This window comes from Carettochelys insculpta, chromosome 14 (genome assembly GCF_033958435.1).
Source record: "Carettochelys insculpta isolate YL-2023 chromosome 14, ASM3395843v1, whole genome shotgun sequence".
NCBI lineage: Eukaryota > Metazoa > Chordata > Testudines > Carettochelyidae > Carettochelys > Carettochelys insculpta.
The window spans coordinates 20,361,958-20,382,579 of record NC_134150.1 but is presented as its reverse complement, the minus strand read 5'-3'; the positions used below and the strand labels follow the sequence as shown (position 1 = coordinate 20,382,579).

At 42.2% G+C, this 20,622-nt stretch overlaps 1 long non-coding RNA gene across 2 annotated transcripts in view; it reads right to left on the bottom strand.

Annotated features, from left to right (window-relative positions):
• Positions 1 to 20,622, bottom strand: part of LOC142020874 (uncharacterized) — a 607,189-nt gene that overhangs the window by 237,118 nt on the left and 349,449 nt on the right. The window lies entirely within an intron of this gene.

Here is a 20,622-nt window from a genome sequence, read left to right as displayed (position 1 = left end):
AGCTTTCAGCCTTGCAAGGTTAAACAGTTTCCCATCAGATCTTGTGTGCAGCAAGATGCCCTCTGTTGAAGATCCAAAGGCATGCTTCAGGAGGAGTGCGAAGAAGATCCCGAACAATGTCGGAGCAAGCACACATCCTTGTTTGACGCTGCTCCTGATTCTGAAAGCATCCGATAATGCGCCATCATATTGGATGGTTCCTCTCATGTCTTCGTGGAACGACTGGATCATCTTGATTAACCGTGGAGGACAGTCTATCTTGTGGAGCAGTTTGAACAGACCATCTCTGCTGACAAAGTCAAAGGCCTTGGTCAGGTCGATGAAGGCTTTGTAGAGTGGCTTCCTCTGCTCCCTGCACTTCTCCTGCAGCTGCCTTAGAGAGACGACCATGTCAACAGCAGACCTCTCTGTGCAGAATCTGCACTGTGATTTGGGGTACACCCTCTCAGCAATCTTCTGGAGTCTGCCAAGGATGATGGGAGCGAACAGTTTACCAGTGACGCTTAGGAGGGAATTTGGAAATCGCAGAGATGTTTAATGATTTCTTTGTTTCGGTCTTCACTGAGAAATCTGAAGGAATGCCTGACACAGAGAATGCTAGTGAAAAAGGGGTAGGTTTAGAAGTTGAAATAAGAAACCAACAAATTAAAATTTACTTAGAAAAATTAGATGTCTGCAAATCACCAGGGCCTGATGAAATGCATCCTAGAATCCTCAAGGAGGTGATAGAAGAGGTATCTGAGCCTTTAGCAATCATTTTTGGAAAATCGTGGGAGACGGGATAGATTCCAGAAGACTGGAAAAGGGCAAATATGGTACCCATTTATAAAAAGGGGAAAAAGAATAACCCTGGAAACTACAGGACTGTCAGCTTAACTCCTGTGCCAGGAAAGATAATGGAGCAGGTAATTAAAGAAATCATCTGCAAGCATTTGGAAGGTGGTAAGGTGATAGGGAACAGCCAGCATGGTTTTGTTAAAAACAGATCATGTCAAACCAATCTAATAGCTTTCTTTGATAGAATAACGAGCCTTGTGGATAAGGGAGAAGCGGTGGATGTGGTATACCTAGACTTCAGTAAAGCATTTGACACGGTCTCACATAATATACTTAACAATAAACTACACAAATACAACTTAGATGGGGTAGTATAAGGTGGGTGAACAACTGGCTGGACAACCGTACCCAGAGAGTAGTTATTAATGGTTTTCAATCCTGCTGGAAAAGTATAACTAGTGGGGTTCTGCAGGGGTCTGTTTTAGGACCGGTTCTGTTCAATATCTTCATTGAAGATTTAGATATTGACATAGAAAGTACACTTATTAAGTTTGCAGATGATACCAAGCTGGGAGGGGTTGCAACTTCTTTGGGGGACAGAGTCATAATTCAACAGGATCTGGATAAACTGGAGAAATGGGCTGAGGTAAACAGGATGAAGTTTAATAAGGACAAATGCAAAGTGCTCCACTTAGGAAGGAACAATCAGTGTCACACATACAGAATGGGAAAGGACTGCCTAGGAATGAGTACAGCAGAAAGGGATCTAGGGGTTATAGTGGACCACAAGCTAAATATGAGTCAACAGTGCAATGCTGTTGCAAAAAAAGCAAACATGATTTTAGGATGCATTAACAGGTGTGTTGTGAACAAGACACGAGAAGTCATTCTCCCGCTCTGCTCTGCGCTGGTTAGGCCTCAGCTGGAGTAGTGTGTCCAGTTCTGGGCACCGCAGTTCAGGAAGGATGTGGAGAAATTGGAGAGGGTCCAGAGGAGAGCAACGAGAACGATCAAAGATCTAGAGAATATGACCTATGAAGAGAGGCTGAAAGAATTGGGCTTGTTTAGTTTGGAAAAGAGAAGACTGAGGGGGGACATGATAGCAGTTTTCAGGTATCTAAAAGGGTGTCATAAGGCAGAGGGAGGGAACTTGTTCTTCCTTGCCTCTGAGGATAGAACAAGAGGCAATGGACTTAAATTGCAGCAGGGGAGGTTCAGGTTGGACATTAGGAAAAAGTTCCTAACTGTCAGGGTGATCAAACACTGGAACGAATTGCCAAGGGAGGTGGTAGAATCTCCATCACTGGAGATATTTAAGAAGAGGTTAGATAGATGGCTTTCAGGGATGGTCTTGAAAGTGCTTAGTCCTGCCATGAGGGCAGGGGGCTGGACTCGATGGCCTCTCGAGGTCCCTTCCAGTCCTACTCTTCTATGATTCTATGAATAGATAGGCTTTGAATTTGCATCACCTTACAAGACCTTCACTGCAGTTTTGCTACAAAGTGTCATTTTATTTTTTTTTTCAAAATGGACTAAGGTCTAAGACATATCTGTCATCCTACAATGTTTAAGGCAGTACGTTAATTCTATACAAAGTCATACAGTTATAGAACAGCAACCACCACTACTTGGAGGGACTAGATAGTAAGAAAGTAATTCGGTCCTCATGACCTTGATCTCTCTAGACTAGCAATAAAGATACCCATTTTGATTTTTTGTTGTTGTTGTTGTTTCCAAACATTCACGCTAAAATTAAATTTTTACCTCAGAGTTCCAAGAACTGAACTGGAAAAGTAGACACCAATTTCAAAAACTGCAGCTGCAAATAACCATGGGTCTGTCATATGTTAAAAAAGCATGTTGTATTTAACAGCATCCCACTGAATCTGAAAATCAGTTATTTAGATCTTTAAGCATTATAAAAATATGCTAGCAATTTTTTTCTGTCTTCAAAAATTACACAATTTCTAGATGCAAAAGTGCAGGAATAGTTGAGACCTCTTTAAAATTATAGACCGTAAACCAGATTTGATAGATTTATAACAACAAAATTTGTGCTCCATTAACTTTAGCAGCATCACTGCCAACCACTGTAATATCAGGTGATTTTTACTGAATGTAACAGTAGTGACATATAAAATTCCTTTCTAGGTCCCAAAGTCAGTCAGTTGGACTCCGTTTAGGTGGAAAGGCTCACCTGTACGGATCCTATTAACTACAAGGGCCTCAAATATGTAGGGCCAGATTCTGTTATGCTTCCTCACCTTGATTTCCATGGGATTACTTAAGGAATGAAGCACAGATTGAACCACTCTAGTCCAGCACACTTTAGACAGCAACTTCTGTAATGTGGCATGATTGTAGTTAGCCAGATGACCAATTACCGTGGGATTGGGCAAGTTTCCCATGGTCCCATAAAGTTTGTTTACAACCACCAGTCCTGGCTCTCAGGGTTCTATACTGTTATTTAGCTCTAATTTACCCTAAATGTCTTCTAAGAGCCCAGTAGGCAGTGGACATGTTGGCAAGGCTACCAGACATAGTTCAGAAATAGTCTTGTTTGGCACAGATCAGGTCCCAAGGGTGTCATATTAGAGAGGTTCAACGTCTATTAAAAATGGCTTGTAATGAACATTGCCTTCTGATTTCTATGCTGGAATTTGGATAGTCCTCACTGGAGAGGACCAGAGAATAAGCAAAAATTCAGGAAACAATTTATTCCCACAGGTCAGCTCTGAATGATACCTGTAATCCCTAAAAGTACAGTCAACCCCAAAAAGGCATAAAAACATTTTACTTTGGTTCAAAACTAACAGTCCAGGGCATTTTGAACCTCCTCAAGGGTTGCTGTTGGAAATAATGTATGTTTTAAAGTTACTTATTGACACTGAAGTTTCCACAGAACAACCTGCATGTTACAGGATGAGGTAGCATACAAGAGAAATCTAAGATTTCACTGTGAAGTTCCAGACTGGTGAGATATCACTAGTTAAAATTTTACAACTCCTAGTTCAGGAAGGACTGCAGAGTATTTGCACATTATGTAAGAAATTCAAATTTATGTCTCCTATTTACTTTGCCATGAACACAGCTGTTATTCATATAATGGCTATGTCTACACTACAGGGTTTTGTCAACAAACTTGCAGAGCAACTACACACAGAATGCATTTTGTTGAAAGAAACTGCCAACAAAAAAGCCATGTAGATACTCGGGGGAGGGGGGGTTGTTGACAGAGTGGATCAAAAGACTGATCTGTAAACAAGTTTTGTCAGAACATCTTTTCTGACAACAACTTCTATAGATAGATGTGTCGAGTGTAGACGTAGCCATACTGATTATTTCTAGTTTAAACATCTTTTAGACTTGTTCATTATGTTATTGCATATTTTGAACAGGTGTGCCAATATTTTGTCTGAGAGTACATTCATATTTATTTTGATATGAATCCAAATTTTGGAACAAAAAAGCCAACAATCACTTTGAATTCTGGCTTTAGTCACAATCCTGTATTCAGCATATACTATGAAAAAAAACATTGTTTGGGTACTTTGTAATCTAGACATAAGGAAAGGAGCAACAGAAAAAAAAAAAAAGTTTAAGCTTTTACCTTGAACATTCCCTCTACATATTTCACTGAGATTCTTACCATTTCTTAAGCTTAATGCAGTTCTGTGAAATGAAGGATTGTGATTTTACTATAATCTCTAAGAATAAACCTTTGATAATACACACCCTGTTTGTAATAAATGATCAAACAACTGATTTAGTCACTTGAAAGATGCTATTTATAGCACACATTTCAACAGTTATGGTCCTATCTTGCAAAGGACTACGTTTGTAAATAGCTTATATGAGCAGTCCTATAAAATTTAGCCACTGAACGTTACAGACCTTATCCCAAGGTATAAGTTAGGGAGCAAAACAGTTACAGCTTACACACAATGCAAAATTCTCATGTCTAAGTGCTAGGTTTTGTGAGATAAGAGCAGATGAAAAGGTCTAGGAAAATGGAAGGTGTAATGTAGCAAAGTTTGCAGAGAAGTCCCAAAGAACATGTTACTGTAAACTGACTTGGTAGTACAAAAATAGGTAGAAAAAGACGAGTTAAAAAAGTCACACATTACTTTTCATAATGTTTTGTTTAGAATGAGAGGGTGATGGAACACAAAGCTACACCACAGACACTATTGCACAAGTACTTTCTCGTGTGCGTATGCGTGCACGCACACACACACACACACACACACACAGGATTCATACTTGAAGAGCTCTTTTTTCCTCCCCTTCAACTATGCAGGTTCATGTTTTTATTTAATGCCAGTGAAGTGGTATGTATTGAGAATTTACTTGTAAACAAAATAAAGTAATGTTTCATTATATCGATAGATTTTTTTCCCCACTAACATGGAGCACTCTTTACCAGTTAAACAAAATTATCTTTTGAAATAATATTTTAAAATTAGATCCACCAACTGTAGAAACAATCAAGTGGCGACATTTGTATTTGATCAGTAGCGTTCTGTTTGGCATGCTTATATTTTTAACTAACATTTTGTCCTTCCAATGGCATGTCACCTTTGTCTTCTTCCCTCAGCTAGCTGTATTTATTTCCCGTCTTCAGAGCTTTACAGTTGAAATTAGTAGGGAGATAACCATATTAAACTTAAAAAGGGTGGGCTGAATATTTTATTGTTTTAAGTCAGTTACTTTGGCTTTTAAGCTACCAATAAATTTAATTTATATAAATACAAGTGGCATGATAAGTCACAGTCTAGTGCATTAGAAAGCACTTGCTAGTCTGTTAAGGACAAAGATGATTAAGATCAACTCAGTGAGATGAATCATGATAGTGTCACTTTGGCTAATGCACTATAGAAAACATTAAATGAACCTTTTTGCCCAAGAAAGTAGTTTAAGGATCCACTATCAACATGACTGGGGTTTACTTTTTAACAGCTAATGACACTAATAGGAAGTATAAAAAATTGTGAGAAAAGATCTGGCTATATTATCACTGTAAAAAACAAGAATGTTTTGTTGGCTACATTCTAGAGTGCATTTCAAGAAACATACAGGTTTTATAATAATTATTCATGGCTCTACAGTATTTTACCACAGAACACATTATGATTAGACTATGAAAGTAAGAAGTTTTGCTACTTTGAGGAGTTTGTAGAGGTGAGGGAGGGGCTGTTTTGTTTTTTTACTCAAACTGGAGCAATTTTCTAACAAAACATTTTTTCATGGGAATTTCAGAACAAATCCTGCTCTTTCCTGGAGGTGGGAAACAAGCCAAAACTCCTAATTTGATAGGAGCGGCAGGTTTCATGCTACATCTTGATTTTTTATTTACTCACCTGGGACCCAGGCCACATTCAAGCCTCAATATTGTTAACTTTTTCCCACTCATTTTGTTCCTACACTTTCCCCACAGGGCCTGATATGGGAAAATCACTTAAGTTTCATTGGCTTCAGTGAGATTTAAGCTAAAGTGCTTTCTCAAGTCAGGGTCTTAGTGTTTTCCATCCATAGTAATAATTCTAAATGATTAACAGCATTTTGCAGTTATAGAATGCTTTCCCTTCCATGAACCAAAACACACAAGAAATCTCCATAAATATTATCCTTATACAGAGGGAAGAAACAGAGATTAAGTGATAGTGGCCTAAAATTGCACAGGAGCCAAGCTTGAGCGCAGAGCTTAATTCCAGTCACAACTGCCTTCCAGTTGCCCTCACTGCTAGACAATTTTCTTTGTTGCTCTAAATGCCCTTTATACCCTTTTAAATGTGTTCATCTGGTAATGTTGCCTCACGTACCTTGCCTCAGCTTTTATCCATCCTCCGCAGCCCGGGAGAATCTAACTTTAAATGTTATTATAATGGCTGAAAACATAACCACTTCCAAGTGGATAACCTGAAACATTACTCCACTCTGGGCAATATAACAGTAGTTATTTAAAAATAAGACAAATACAGCAAACTCTTTCATATCCAGCAGCCCTGGTCCAGGAGGTTGCTGGATATTCAACTATTCTGGATAATAAAGGTATACCTAGCAATGTATAACACTAAAGGAAAAGAAGATTAGGTATTCAGAAAAAATAAAAATGCATGCAGAGTACTTTATTTACCATCAGTAGTATTGTACACTGTAAACTTGTACTGTAGTTATTTGTGTTTACTTTCACTATACTGTACTTATGGAAAATGTAACTAAAATTTTCTTACTGTTAAAATGCCAGTTATGTGAAGGTTCCGGATAATAGAATGCCAGATATGAAAGAGTCTACTGTACCAGGTAATGCTTGTCATTGCTTGACCTAAAACACTAAGGGGCTGCAATTCCCCCTCCTGTCCCCACACTCAAACCCTTCTACCTTGATTAGCCTGAAGTTCTCCCACCCAAATCCCCCAAATCAAGACTACACTTAACCAGGAAATTCAAGACTCCCAACACAGGGCCAGAACCTTCTGGAAGATTACACCTTCACACAGTTTAAAGTAGATGCTGTATTGTTTTCATTTCCTTTTGCCAAGGGCCTCCACTGCTGTTGTGCTACCTAGAATCTAGCTCATTCAAAGGGGCATTGCACCCAGACAGCAGAGTGAGGTTTGCAGGAGGGTAAAGCCAGCTTGCTACACAGACATCTTGGTTTGGTGAAGTGACCACAGATTGGTTCAGCTTCTGCTTTGACTCTTACACAAGTCATCTTTAGTGCCAACAAAAGTTGATTTTCTAGGGCAAAGAAGTGATAATGGTTGGCAGCTTTTCATGGTAGGGAGTCTGTGGGGCACAGCAGTGAGAGGCACGCTGGGAAAGGCTGAAATCTCTTTGCATAAGAATTTACTATGACGCTGTGTTTTCTCTTAAATGGTCACTGAAATCACTAAGGCAAGTGAAGACTATTTTAAAAGTGATATTGAGCTATACTTGAATTACTCATTACCACGGAGGTATTGGCCAGTTTTAAACAGCAAACCTTTAAAAATAATCACGATTTTTGAATTTCTTCTTTGTCAAACACATTTTCCTGTTTTGCCCTGGATATTCTACAGCAACCTTGCCAGAATTTTTTCCAGAAGTGCTTGAGCTTGGATTAAATATAATGGTAACAGATCACAGCTGGTGAAGTCAGGTGGAAGTTTTTTGGGTTTTTTTTTGTTTTTTTTTTTAAAAACATATGGCTCCTTTAAGTCTTACAGCTTTAAGAATCCACAGTTTGGAGGTCAAACCAGATAAATTGTGCTTCATGTTCTGAAGTTCATTGTGTTCTGATTGTATGCATTTTTGTTCCAGACAATCTCCTTAAAATCCAGCAAAATAATTACTTTATTTCACTTACTGAGGTTGGAATTGAATGGTCCAGGTCAGCTCTAATTGTCAAATAAGGTGCTGCAATTACTGAATTGCCAAGTACCTTGAGGAAATTTAACAACTGGTTTATATTTTGATTGAAACCCTTTCTATGCATTTGAAGGTGATAGGCCTCCCCTGTGACTGTTATTTACTACAGAGCATATTTTTCTGATGAAGAAAACGTGTGAAATCACAGAAACATGCAAATCAAATGTCCTTTCTTGATTATGCCATTATGAAATTCTATGACAAATTGTTGCTGCTCTGTGACTGCACCAGGATTCTACCACAGTTCTAATACTGATTTTAATGTCTGGTATAGTTTTTATATTCATTTTTCCCTCTGTTTCCTAGCTGTATGTAGCAGACAGGAACATAGTATTTTCATTTTTTGCTGTTCTCAACTAGTGTTTCAGCTTATTTTTATATCCCTCAATTGTTCTCGGCTCAAGGGATTCGTTACAGAAATACAGACTTTGACCTCAAAGCTGCCATGTCCATATGGATTAAAACAGATTATCATACTAAAAGTGTCTGGTGACCTAAGTGACATCCATCAACCAATGTCCCCAGTAGAGTTACTAGCAGACAACTATCCACATTATATAAAAGAAAGTCCTACAATGATTATTAATCTATAGTGCTTAGAAGCCCCATACAAGACCCATTATGCTAGGTCTTGTATGAATACTCTGATGAGAAACAGCTTCTGCCTGAGAAAAATCACAGTCTATATAGACAAGGGAGAAAGAGTAACTATTACTGGGGTGAACCTTTGTCAAGAAAGAGTTTTTAGCTCTAGGATGGAATCTCTAGCCAAAGCCAGAGAGACACACTGGAAAAGCGCAGAATGGGAAGAGCAAGGACCTGAATGCAGTTTTCCTGTATCCAGATCAGAGCCCTAATCTCTACACTATTGGCTCTTCCCTCTTTTGCAAAGAAATATCAAAAAGGTCTCAGTTTCATTTGGCCACGGAACTGATTTTTTTTTTGCAAATCTCAGAAACGTTCACAGGCAAGAAAAATTGATTCCTGCTTTTTTCAATACATATGTCTCTAGTTCTAAACTTTCAATAGCTAGTGCATCCACACAGGTATGGAAAGAGGAGCAGTTTCATTCCTCTAGCTTGTCTTTTTATCTGCCAGTCTTCCCTTCTCCATTACCCTGTACTGCCAGGAACACTCCCTGTTGCCACAGATGCCTTCTGCCTTCCTGCTCATCACTAGACTCACAGCATTTACACTTCTCAGCTCAGTTTATTCATTTTATGGTAGCAAGCATATAAGTTAAAAAACCTAACTGCAGTAACCACAGCTTTATATAAACCGTTTTTGGTTTCCAATTTCTTGTGGTAAATATTCTTAAATTATGAGAGTTTCTACATTGCTTGCTGCTGCTGGCAGGGTCATGTAAATAAGGGCACTCAACAATGCCAATGAGGCATTAATTTACAAATTGCACATCTCATTTGCATACTCACATGATTGCTCTCCTGGCAGAGGCTTCCATCACCACAAAACAAGCCATGTAGACAGGGGTCTGTCAACCAAAATCCCCCTTGTTGACAGCCCCTTAGCCCACATTTTTGTAAATTAGCACCTCATTTGCATTGTCAAGTGCCCTCATTTGCATGACACAGTCAGCAGCAGCACACTGAGTAGACGTAGCCTAGAATAAGAACACATGCATTTACCAGGATGGTCCATAAAGTGTTCTGTTTACTTAGGATACAGATTCTGTTGGTTTCAAAGGCAAAATAGGGTCTTACTTCCTACCACTTGTTTTTTTCAAAGTCTTTCATCCCAAGTACCCATCTCAGCATGCCCATTTTATATGTAGTACATTTTGAGAGCCTAGTTTTGTGACTTTCCCAAGGATATGGTGTAATTCAGTGATGGGGTTGGGAATAAAAGCCAGTCTTTGTCAACCACTAAACAATAATATTCAATAGATTTAATAGCAAGTATCAATAAATATTCAGAATGATTGAAAACTACAAGTCAATATACACTTGTTTTACATGAAGACTGCAAAATTTTTTCAAGTGTCTTCCTGTGTTCATCTGTCCACAAAAAAAAAAAAGATCAGTTGCACATATTTTGTTTCATGAATACATCTTTAAAACTGTTTCAAGGAAATTTAATATCAAAATCAACTGTGTCTAAGGTTTCTTGTCTTTATGAATTCCTGTTAATGTGCAATTCTATTTATAAGGATTCCACTAGAGATGCGAAGGTGTTGTAACACCTCCAGGATGATCGCCACTTCTTTCAGCTCATTATATGCCATACTATAACCAAATATCTTCCATGCACCAGTGAACCAGCAGTGCAGCAAGTCTTTCAATAATAAATTACTTCTATTTACGCCAGGAATGTTGAAATAAAATTGTACACATTATGAATTCGTTTGCACCTGATGGCAATTATGAGTAAGTATATCAACCTCTGCTTTCAGTAAACTTCACTCACTCCACTGCTATACATGAGTAAAATGCTTTATAACAAGGGCCATAATGTTTCTGCCTGGGAAACAAAAGTTATTCCGGTTGGGTTTCAATACATTTTACTACCTAAATATTTTCTTGTTGCCCAGCACAAGCAGCAACTAGGCTTTTTATTATTATTATTGCTAGCAAACTTCTATTTCTGAACACAAGTACATTTCAGAAAAGTTTGGATCCAAACTTTTCATGCTGGGACATTCTTTTACAAGTGCAGGTATGGAATTTCTTACTGAGACAAACATTTCACTGAAGTCATGAGGACTGTCCCATTATCACTACAGCAAACCCTTGATTTAACAGACCCTGATATAATGGACTTCGGATATAATGGACACTGTCTGCTAGCGCTCCCTCACCCCCCAAATGAATGCTGTAGACTCACCAGAGGTGCTGCTGGGGCTGGAGTTGCTGTGGAAGCAGCTGGGGCCACTGGCACCAGATGAGCTAGTAGGGAGGGGCTGCAGCAGGGTGCAGGAACTCTCCTCCCCCAGAACCAAAGTGCCTGGAGCATGTTAGTGCCCAGCCACCGCTGCCTGCAATGGCGCTGAGCAGCAGCCATTTTGTCAGAGACTACTGCCGCTGGCAGGCTGGGGGCGGCCACACTCTACCTTCACACGGACGACTCAGAGCCAAGGGCTAGAAGAGCTGCAGTGGGTGGAAGGAGCCAGGCCGGCATTCAGCTCCTCTCCTGGTAATGGGGAGAGGGAGATGGAGGTGTGAGGGGAAGAATGGGGTAGGAGGGGGAAAGGTAAGGAGGCAGAGGATAGGAGTGAATGATAGGCTGGGAAGGTTAGTGCATCGTCATACAGTATAACCCTTCGGCTATAACAGACTTTCGGTATTAAGGGACACCCCTTCCCCCATTAGTCCGTTAAATCGAGGGCTTACTGTAATTAATGTGTTAAACTCAAGAAGGTCAAATAAGCTGCAAATTATATCTCCCTGATCTGAGAGTCTCAGCACCTGACCAGCCTCAGACCAGGGCATTTGCTGGACAAGGGGAGCTGGTGGAGCTATACTCTGGCAGCATCAAAGGGGCTTGCATTGACCAGCAGGGACTCGGGGAGAGGAGGGAAGGGCACTCAGAGAGAGAGAGAGAGAAACAGGGTGGCTCCAGACCCCTAGGGGGGTGGAGAGTGTCTCTCGTCCTGTGGCTGCCGCACAGCAGTTCCTGCTGCTGGCCTTGAGGCAGCACTCTGCAGCCCTCTGCCTCTTCACCTATCATCCCCACCACCTCCACAGCCCCTTTCCTCCACAAGCTTGAGCGCTGTGAGCTGTTCACGGCACTCCAGAAGCTCTGGGATGGTCGGAGAGGAGTTGCTGAACATGGCACCCACATTTTCCCTGTGAGATCTTCAGTCCAGTCCAAACCTCAGATGCTGCTGGATGACCAAAGCCTGGATGATAGAGTTCCAACCTGTAAATTGCCCCTTTAAATTGTTACAAAGAGGGAATATTATAGCAGCAGCAGCAGCTATGGACCTACTAACAGGTTGGCACTTCTTGTTGCCTGGAGTTGCATGATGTGTGTACTACTGAAAGTGGCTGAATTTGCAGAGCACAGCTGTGACCACTTTGTTTAAGTTTAGGTAATTAACATTTCACTGACAAGTTTCAGACCATGAAAAACACAGAGCAACATGTACAAAGAGCTTTATGGGGGTTCACACTAAAGGGAGTGGGATGGGACAGGTCAGGAAGATATCTTCTTTCAAGCACTGTAGTGCTCCATATAACCTAGGCACCCCTCATCTCTTAGTACCTAGCCTAAAATTCCTGGACACAGCCAGAGACCGAGCCTAGCCACGAAGCCATAAACAAGGAAAATAGTGCTGCAAGATTCACAAGCCCATCTCCATCCCTAAAACAGGTGACCGCATGTACTACATCTCAATGAAATTTATTGGGTGGAGCGAGTGGGCCAGTGATTGGGTGATGTGACATTGGGTGATGTGAACACCTTTGCTTTCCAAAAAGTGTGCTGGCACACCAGATGATATCCTTACATCTATTCTCTGCCCTCTAGAACTGAAATGGGATTGCGGGTAGTTAAAAAGAGGTAGCTAATCTGAATAGGCGTCTTGGTTCTCTGCAGGAACTGACAGGTGCTGTGACCAGGATGCCTAATATAGAGTATAACTGATGTTTGCTTATGTATTTTCCCTGTTCCTCTGCCACTTTTAGAAAGACCACTTGGGATGACATGCAATTCTGACTTCATGGAGAACAGAGAACCATACAACAGAAAGGGTCTGTTCTCCTGCCACTGATTTTTGCATAGCTACCTTGTTCAGGAAGAAAACTAAAATGTATCTCATAAAACTGTAAGAGACCTCCGTAGGTCATTGAGTCCAGTTCTCTGCCCTCTTAACAGGACCAAGCACCATCCCCTGGTTTTTGTTTTTCATCTATTTGCCCCAGATCCTGATATGGCCAACTCAAGGATTGAGCTCACAACTCTGAGTTTCACAAGCCAATGCTCAAACCACTAAGCCACCCACACCTCAGTGCCTATGATATCCTCCTACCAACTTGCTTCTTCACCACCTCTGCTGATGGTTCTAAAGATTAGAACTTCATGGAAAGCTCCCGGACAGTGTTCTTTGCACGTTGTGTGCTTGCGCAGAGGCTCAGAGTTTCCAATGCCACCAGCTGATCAGCAGGTCACCCACAGCTAGGCTTGTTGTTTTTACTGTTGGACACTTTTACATGTGCTTGGGGGCACATAGAAATTTATTCTGCATATGATGGAAAACACTCTCACTGGACAATGCTTAGTGACAGAGAAATCTGTGTGGGTGATATAGCACACAGCTGAGATCTCCAGAGTTTTCAATACAACATATATTACTAAGGGGCTCTTCAGAAAACTTGACTCTGAGCCAGTAGACTACAGATATTGACAGGCTATTTAAGCCTGTGCCCTGAGAGCGCATTGGGTAGACTACTGCATTGCAGTATTAATAGTCACAACATTTCCTAGCTGTTCAGACCAGTGGACACTGACACAGGTTCAGCCTGGGTCAACGCAGTTCTGCTTCACTAGATGTTATGAATATGTGCACACTCTTGGGAGCTGCTATGTGTTGATACATGGTGTATACTGTACACAATGGGCATTGTCTGTCACTTCAGCCCCTGCCAACCCCCCCCAACTTTCTCTAAAAATTTTGTTCAATTTGAGCAATGAATACATTTTTCTGATTCATCTTTTGTCTCTGCCATGGTACTTTTAGATGAGTCTACTATGCAGCTGTATACATCCATATATTTTAGAATAGACAAAGTGGAGTTAGAAAGGATCAGGACTTTTAAGGAAGCCATTTTAAAAATCAAAATATTTAACAATAATCAGCAGAACAAGCTAAATTAAAAATATCATTTCACCTCTCTTGCATGTTATTTTATGTGCAACTTAGATGATACCTCAATTATTTAAGAAGTGATGGGGAAGCTCCCATGTACCACTACTTAACCCTTGTACGCTAAGTGGAGCATAAGTCATATACAAAAGTCTCCTCCACTTCACTGTGTCTTGGGACAAAACTTCTAGCTGGCTCCAGGAGTACCCCAGGTGTCCTTCAGTCTCAAGAGATCTTCTTCACATTGTCCGAGATCTTTCTCTCTTGCATTTTCCTTGTGGGTTCTATATGATAGTTTGAGACACCATGCTGGATGATGGTTTTCTGAGAATGTGGCCTAGCCATCTCCACTTTCTTCTCTTGCTCTCAATGTCAATTGATTCTCATCCCACTCTGTTCCAAAGCTCCTTATTTGCAATGAAGTCTGGCCATTTGATGAGAAGGATGTACCTCAGGTATCTGTTTATGAATGTCTGTAGCTTGTGATTTGCAGACTTTGTAGTACATAAGGTCTCACATCCATACAAGGGCACACTCTTCACACTAATGTTAAAGAGCTGCAGTTTCATCTTTGCAGATATTTGTGATCTCCATATGGGATGGAGAGTGTTGAATGCAGCTGTTGCTTTCCCTATCCTGACACTGATATCCTTGTCTGTTCCTCCATCTATGCCCATAATATTCCCCACGTAGGTAAACTGCTCCACATCTTCCAAGTCTTCCCCTCCCAGTGTGATGGTGTTGTTGTTGGACTGGTTGATCCTCATTGTCTTGGTCTTTCCCTTGTTAATGTTCAGTTCAGTCACTGAAGCAGTTTTGTCTAGTGTTGTGACCTTTTCTTCCATGCTTTCATGTTGGTGTGAAAGGAGGGTGACTTCATCAGCAAAATCAATGTCCTCTAGCTGTTTGAAAAGTGTCCACTGAATGCCTCATTGACGACCATCTGTTCTGTTCATAATCCAGTCCGACGTGATCAAGAACAGGAAAGGTAAAAATAGGTTTGCTGAAAGATTCTCTCACATCATCGTGAACAACTTGACATGTTGAGGGTTCAGAAGTTGAATAAATCAAGATAACAATGTTGGATGGAATGCCATGGTGTAGCAGCAGTTTCCACGAAGTGTCTCTATCAACTCTGTCAAAGACTTTTTTAAAGTCTATGACAATTACTTACAAGGGGGTGCTCCACTCGAGCCACTGTTCTATGATCACTCAGAGTTGCTATTTGGTCAGTACAGGATCGCTTCAGAAGCCAGCCTGTTCTTCCCTGAGCGGTCTATAGATTTCTGTCTTCATTCTCTCCAAGAGAATCCTATTGAACACTGGTAGACCCAGGCCTGCAGCCAGCTATAGCACCCTGCGGGAGGAGATATGTGGACAGCTGAGTGTGCCCTTTTATGTTTCCCACAGACTAAGGCTAAGGAAGCAGCAGCCTGCAACACCAGGGTAAGCCAACACCTGGGGCTAGTTAAACAGCTGTGGCCAATCAAGGCCTGCAGAGCCCTTGAAAAAGGCTTCCCACAGAAAGGGGGCGGGGGAGATAGAGGATGGACTGGGACTGGGACTGGGATGAGAAGACTCACCAGGGAAAAAAGAGTAACAAAGAGGAAGCCGTGCTAGTCTATACACTATCAAAACAAAAAGCAGTCAAGTAGCACTTTAAAGACTAGCAAAATGGTTTATTAGGTGAGCTCACCTAATAAACCATTTTGCTAGTCTTTAAAGTGCTACTTGACTGCTTTTCGTATTGACAGGGAAAAGAGCTGCAGCTATCAGAGGAAGGTACTGCGGTTGCATTACAAGGGGTGGGGTTTGGTGGAAGTGGACCAGGGAGGCAGGCTGTGGCACTAGGAGGGCCCAGAGGGGGAAGCCCCTGCTGCCAGAGCTGCCTAGGGTCCCTGGGCTGGAACCCAGGATGTGTGGGAGAGGACCAAGTTCCCCCCAGACCACCCCACGCATCAGGCCAGCAGGCAAGGAGCGACACTCCTCCCCAAAAGACTATTTTTGGATTAGCCAATGATGAAAAGGGCCCAGTGATGCTGTGAACCAAGCCCTTGTGAGTACAGGAAGCAGAGTGAGGGACACACTGGGCCTCGGAGGCTGCTTTTAAACTGCCATGTAGTGGAGGGACCCACAAGGACAAGCCCGGGGTTGTGTCACAAACACTTTTCCTAGAATAGAGAGTAACATGACGACCCTCCAGTTCTTCAGGTTGCCTCTCTTTGGAAGCTTGGTAAGGCAGCCATGTTTCCAGTCTTGTGGGATCTCTTCAGCATCCCAGAATTTTCCCAGATAGATGATGCATCATGTTGACTGATGTCTCATTACCTGCCTTGATTGCTTCTGCAAGGATGTTGTCTGGACCAGGTGCTTTTTGGATCAGCAATGGCTTTTCTGATTTCTTCTTCTGTAGGTCTGCTGCTGTTAATTTGCTGTGGTATATTTGCAGGTGGTAACTCCGGAGGTTCCATGTGTAGAATCTGGCTGTGATGATGCATGATGATACTGCTGTCCATTCCACTAAAGCACCAGATGCCTCTCGATAACATAAAGCCCACAGCTTGTGTGTGGTGCACTTTCTTCATGTCCTGAGTAAATGATGGTTTCACTTGTTGCCAGGCATAGCTGCCCAGATTGCATCCATCTTGTCTCACAGGAGCCCATAACTGCAAGCTTGTACTGTTCCAGCTCCACAGCAATTTGTGCTGTCTTCCCCACTCAATACATGGTCCGAACATTCCACTTACCAAACTGCGTAGTTCTCCTGGGTGAGAAAACAGTCATCTGCAGGGCAGCTTCCTTTTGGCTTTCCCTACCTTGCTTCATTCTCAGTCTGAGCATATTGTCAACCCTTCCAAGGCTTGTGTAGTTGTAGATTTCTTTGCAGGTGTTTCTGTAACTTTTGTTTTTTTATGGATAGGTTTGTTAACCCTAAACCAACCCCTTCTACCTCGGGGAAGGTGAACCAAATTTGTCTGGTCTCTACCCTTTGACCATCCAGTTTGGGTGACCCTTCCAGGAGCTGTAGCTCCTGCTGGCATAGCTCTCCAGGTCCTTGAGATACACAAGCCCCCTCACCAAGGAATGGACCAGGAGGAAGGCACCAAATGAAAACAGCATGGCAAGTATCTTGGATCCTGCTACGGTAAGCCATAACCCAGCAATGCACACAGAGAGAAAGGAGATCTAAAATCAGAGTTTAAGTGTTTCTAACTGTAAGAAAACATCTAATGTAATCCTTCCCAGAACAACAATTCCTTTAAAAAGATGATGATAATTTGATTGCTATGCAAACAAAATAAGGGACATCAATATTCAGTTTGCTTAGGATGCCATTATATGAACACCTTCATGAGCATCTAGAAATGAATAGCACCAGCGTTACAAATGTGTACAATCACAGAACTGAAAAGTACCACAAGAAGTCATTAAGTCCAGTTTCCTGTACTCATGGCAGGACCAAGCGCCATCTAGACTAACCTGCCCTTAAAAAGCCTACCATGATGGAGATCCCACAACCTCCCTAGGTGATTTCATTTCAGTGTTTCACCACCCTGATAGCTATGAAATTTTTCTTAATGTCCAATCTAAACCTCCCTTGCTGCAATTTAAGCTTACTGCTACTTGTCCAAAATTTTTCTCCCTCCCGCTTTTAGATACTTCAAAGCTATTATGTCCCCTCTCAATCATCTCTTTTCTAGACCAAACAAATCCAGTTCTTTCAAATCTTTCCTCACATTTCATGTTTTCTAAACTTGCAGTAGTTTTTATTGCTCTTTGCTGAACCTTCTCCAATTTCTCCACACCTTTCCTGAAATGTAACTCCGTGGGGATTCAGAGAGATCAGTTATCTGCAAAAGTGTGCAGGCCTAGATTAAAAATGTAGTGATTAAAAGTTAAAATTTTTGTAAAGAGTCACAGTTCATGTGCTCTCAATTCACATAAGTAGCCAACTGAAAAAACTGGGGCATGTATTTGTTAGCCCCAGTAAATTATCAGGACAGGACCAGGCAGAGAAGTAAAATTAGTGAAAGTTTCAGATAGTGATAAAAAAATACAAAAAATTAACATTACCATTGGACTCAGAAGGTGCCCAAAGCCAAACATCTGTAATTCAACTTGCTTTGCACTTTTCAGTGATTGCTTCTGTATTGTAGCGTAGTTACATATTGCTGCTGTAACCTTAGCAATCTGCTTCTTTCCTGCTGTGCCAACAGAACTTGGCTGTCTTCTCTGTAGACATGCTTGAAAAAATCAATCTAATAGTTTTATTGTCAGGCAGGCAATTTTTACTGATTGCTGATTCCTGAGTCTGAGCCAAGATAGGAAAGCTTTGGTCAACTTCATCAGCCTTAGGCTAATATATTTTTGTTTGTTGATTTAGGCTTTTTTAAAACAAAACAAAGCACACACTGGGCAAAAGAAGTAGAAATATTAAATAATAAAGGAAGTAAGTTGGATGTGTGGCTACATCTACACTACAGTGCTGTTCCAAAATAAGATCTTCCAGAAGATCTTCAGTAACAGCACATCCACACTCAAAAAGCAGATTGATCCTCCAATCCACTCTTTCAAAAGAGTGATTCTCTCTTTTGAAAGGGAACTTCCACACAGCCCCCTCCCTGCCCTAGTGCTCTTTGAAAAGAGCAGAGAAAATGTCCTGGATGGGGTTGCATGGCTGCCAAGCCCTTCTGAGAGCTGCAGCCCCCCACCCCCTTAAAGGTCCCCTCCCCAGACACCCCTGCCCTGCACACACTAAGGCCTGTCTTGCAACAGACATCAGGGCAGACCTAGTACAAGAACCAGACGCCCACTGTGGAGCAACATGGATCCCTAGCAGCTCCCTGATTAGAACGTCCTGGACCCAGTGGTCTGCCTGCTGCCCATGGTGGTCATTGCCACCCTTCGCCTCCTCTGCTGAGCGATCCCCCCCACCTGCTGCAGTTGTGCAGGCCTTCTCCATGAGGCCCTGTCGACTCCCCATCCCCCTGGTGCTCTGGTGCCTATGGAGACATCCCAGCAGCTCTGAGTGGTGGGACTGCCTTGTGATGGGTGAGTGGAACAATGACTGCTGGCTCCAGAACTTCAGGATGACCAAGTAGATACACCTGGAGCTTGCCCCTGCCTTCCAAAACCAGGACACCCGCATGTGGCCTGCACTCCAGCTGGAGAAGCAGGTCGCCATCACTGTGTGGAAATTGGCCACCCCAGACAGCTACCAGTCCATGGGGCACCAGTTCAGGGTGGTCAAGGTGACCATTGAGGCCGTCCTCTTGGAGGTAAGGCATGCTCAGGTCAGACACCCACCAAGGGGAAGAGAAAGGGGGCTCCTGGGCAAGTGGGAGCCTCAAGGCCTGGAGGGGGCAGGGGACAGGAGGGGCCCAGAGGCGGCAGTGGGGGCCCAGAGCACCCTCCCATGCATTCCATGAGCATGTGCACTCTCGATCCCATGCAGGTTTTCAAGGCGGTCAAAGCCGTGCTTCTCCAGAGGGTTGTCAGTGTCAGGGACCTTGATGCAGCTGTCACTGGATTAGCCATGCTAGGATTCCCCAACTGTTTCAGCACACTGGATGGGACCCATATTGCCATCCATGCTCCAGACCACAACACAGGCCATTTATTAATACGAAGGGCTACCACTCAGTGATGCTTCAGGCCCTGATGGATGGGAAAGGATGCTTTATGGACATCTGTGTGGGCTGCTCAGGCTGGGTCCATAATGCATGGGAGTTCTGGAACTCAGAACTTGGCTGGAGAATGCAGGAGGGGACCCACATCCCCCACGAGGGAGCTCCTGGTCAGGGATGTCACCATGCCCCTGCAACTGGACACAAGGAGCATAGATCTCCACTAGCACCAGCCAGGGCATCTCCATGAGCCAGCAGGCTGGTGCCACGGAGGACGACTTTTTTGAAAGAGCAGCCTGCCGAGCATCTACACAACTTGTTGTTTTTTCCAAAAGATTCTTTTGCAAGAAGGTGTTCTTCCTGATCTGGAAGTGGAACAGTACCTCCAAGAGAAGCACCATGTTCTTTCGAATTACTTTTGAAAGAATGCACTTTTTGTGTAGATGCTCTGCAGGATCTTTAAAAAAAGAGCTCTGGCTTTCAAAAAAACTTTTGAAAGAACTTACTAGTGTATATATAGCCTGTGACTGCTGCACATTCCTTAATGAAACTAAGTGAATAGAAATTTCCTGATCTTGTGCTTAACTTTACTGCCCAAGTACCACAAAGAAGAATGGGTTTATTTCCCTGGCAGAGCTCAAACTTCCCTTAATTTCTTGCTTTCTGCTGATTATATCCAGATTCACTTCCCCCCATTTAAGCAGGTCCTATGTCCTGAACCGAGAATTACGTATCAAAATAAAACTGGTGTAAAAATACATTGTGGTTTCAGCTATAGTTACATCTTAAAACATAACAGCAGTACAGTCCCACCCTTTCAAAATGTGAATGTTTATAGAAGTGTAACTATGATCAGAAGAGTGACTATGTTAAACTATCTCATTCATCAGCTCTGCTCCCAGTGTATCAAGTTATCCACTTACTTCACTGACAAAAACAACCCTTTATTTCTGCTAGCTGTGCAGAACCAGAACAAGTATAGAATAG